This window comes from Acanthisitta chloris, unplaced genomic scaffold, assembly GCF_000695815.1.
Source record: "Acanthisitta chloris isolate BGI_N310 unplaced genomic scaffold, ASM69581v1 scaffold34199, whole genome shotgun sequence".
In the NCBI taxonomy this organism is placed as follows: domain Eukaryota; kingdom Metazoa; phylum Chordata; class Aves; order Passeriformes; family Acanthisittidae; genus Acanthisitta; species Acanthisitta chloris.
This window is the reverse complement of record NW_008693631.1, coordinates 1-3,114: the sequence shown is the minus strand read 5'-3', so window position 1 is coordinate 3,114 and position 3,114 is coordinate 1.

Sequence of the window (3,114 nt, the reverse complement as noted above, 5' to 3'; positions counted from 1 at the left end):
CTGCTTTTGCTTGCTTGTTCATAAGGTTGTACTCTTAAATCAAATCAAACTAAATTAATTTTTAAAACCTATGATTTGATTACATTTGATTTTTTAAATCTATGTAATGATGGAAAGTGATTATTTTAATATTTTACAGACAACATATATATTTCACATGCACTCAGATGATGTATTTAGGATGTGACACTTTCTGAGTACTTGTTCAGTTTTTGATTTACAATAATTTTGTAGGAGAATTCAAAATATGCTTGCAGATGAGTACTTGAAATAGTCAAACTAAATCCTTAGAAACAAATGTGTAAATTACAGGAACGGAAACCTGCTGATACAACTCTGCTGCTGAGGAGTTACAAAGGGAAAAATTACCACGACCAGATGGCCCAGATCAAGAATGCCATCCCACCTGGTCTCCTTTGTCACCACAGATGAGAGTTTTCCAGTTTACAGAAAGAACACAGGATTTACATTCTTCAGCACTTTTATGGAGTGTTAAAAGGTACCCTAAAATGGAGTGCTTTCTTCATACCTTTCCTTGGTAGGTGTTGTGGATACATGTAAAAAGGTTCAGCTTATTCATTTCAGTCCCTGGTGTGATGTACATTCCTTCCTTTCTGAGAACTTTTGGTGACCTCACCAGAATTTGGGACTACACGAGTAATACAGATTACTGTTTCCAAGAAGTCTGGTATTTTTTCAATTCTCTTTTCTATGTTTGTTTGTTTGTTTGTTTTAAATTAAAACCCCTGGGTTATGCTAAGTTAATTAGGGGACTTTTAGTCCCTGCATAATGTTCTAGCATGATGCTAGTTCAAAAAGACATTGTGCTTTATCATAGAATCATCAAGATTGGAAGAGACCTCTAAGATCAAGTCCAACCATTAACCTGTCACTCTGCTGTAACCCCTAAACCATATCCTCCAGTGTCAGATCCAGATGCCTCTTAAACACTTCCAGGGATGGTGACTCCAACACCTCTCTGGGCAACCTATTCCAGTGACTGACCACCCTAACAATGAAATTTTTTTTTCCTAGCATCTAATCTGAATCTCTCCTGTCTAAGCTTATGACCATTCCCTCTAGCCCTCTCACTGCAGGCATGGCAGAAGAGATCATCCCCCACTGCTCTACAACCCCTTTCAGGTAGTTGTAGAGAGCCATGAGGTCACCCCTGAGCCTCTTCTCAAGACTAAACAAATCCAAATCCCTCAGCCATTTCTCATATGGCATGTGTTCTAGACCTGATGTTCAATAGTCTTATTAAAGACCTAGACAAAGATTTTCCAAAATGCCATGTGATTTGGGGCTCCAGACAGGAAAGAGTTTATTCATTTAAAAAAAAAATCACAAAAATCAGTAAATTAAAAAAACTTTACCTAATACTAATTCCTGAGTTAAAATATCTTCACTAGTCTCTGAAGGCTGAAATTCTTATTCTGACAAAACAGCCTTTTTCTCTATCACTTCATAAACAAGAAACATAACACACAGCCTGACCTGAATGCAAGTGCCTGGTCTGAACAATTTCCCCAGTGTACGTCTACCCTAGAGAGAAGAGACTCCTTAGAAACCATAAAATCTGGCTCAGCAGGACAGTTCCAAGCTAATTCAAATTTATGAAACTTCAAATACCTAGGAGCCCTCATCACTTTAAGATATGCACATCAGGTCAGGATCAACTGTTAACAGATCCCTGTTAGAATGTCTTTGTTGCACATGTACAGTCACAGGACAATTTTTTTCTGAGAGCAGAATGCATGAGGAATCCTAGTATTTCTCACTGCTCAAATATAAGAGCCTTTGGCTGAAATCCCTGGGTGCTGTGGAATCAGAAGAAACATAGGAATGGACTCCAAATCACCAGGCAGGCCTGCCACACTAAATTCATGAGTAACACTATTGGCCAGTCAAAGAAAGAACAAATCCTAGAAATAAGCATTTGAAAAACTCAGCATTTAGGAACTTCTATAATAATTTATCTATATCTTTTTTTAAAAAGAAAACAAACAACTTTCCCTGTAGCAGAGTGCTGAGTCTTCTGCTGTTTCCTCTGTTACAAATAAATGTCGCATTTTCTCTAAAGCCTTTTTTTTCAGAGTGGGTGCATGGAGGAGCAGGGAGAATATGCACCTAATTCCAAGAAGGGGATAACTGTCCTGTTTCCTGGCCTGGCCTATAGTTAGTTAAATCAAACATGTTTAAATAACTGATGTGCTTAAGATAACACATACTGGCACCTGAGGTTTGGAATATTCAGAAATACTAATGTACCCTTTGACTCTCTCCTGCCTACCTTTAAAGCACATCATCCTAAAGGATCAAAAACCACTTTGGATTTTGCAGAAGAGCCTGTGGGACTTAACTGAAGTAAAATTATGTTTGAAAAGAAAACAACTGTTAGTTAGTTCTGTTTGCAAAACAAGCCTTTTGCTTTCACACCTCAAAGCCTTACTTCTACAAATATTATTCTTCTCTGATTTTAAGTACTTTTAAAACAGCGTGATCATAAATAAAAATTCTAAACATACCACAAAAGCTTGGAATAAATTAATATAACAGGAAGGCAAAATACAACATAGATGGTGAGTCTAATACGGAATTTCATGAATTAATTTTGAATACAACTTCCATCAGTTTCATGACCTGAAAGGAGGGTGCATTTTTAAAAACACTTTATAACCTTAATCATGCCCAGAAAAAAAAACCAACACACGCTTATATGAAAACCGGCACATTCAAGAAATGACACGTGTTTTGTGAACCTGTTTGTTCCCAGATCCGTGACACCGGTTCCCTGCTCGGCTGGCAGGGCCGGGCCGGACACTGCTCACGGCCGAGCGCGCCTGGTGACAGCCTTTTACACCGCTTTAAAGCTTTTTCTAAAACTTTTTCCCCGGCCCTGGTTTTGTCAAAACTACCAGAAAACTGCCTGCTCTGCTTGGATTACCGTTCTTTTCGGGCGGAGAAGCGCAAACCTTCGCCCCTTGCTGTCCCTCAAGGACAGGCCCGCGAGCCAAGGCGCTGCTGCCTCCCGATGCGCCGCTGCCCGGGGCCGGCACCGCTCGCCTTTCCCCCAAAACTTGGAATCTCAGACCTTCCCGTGGCGCCCGTTGG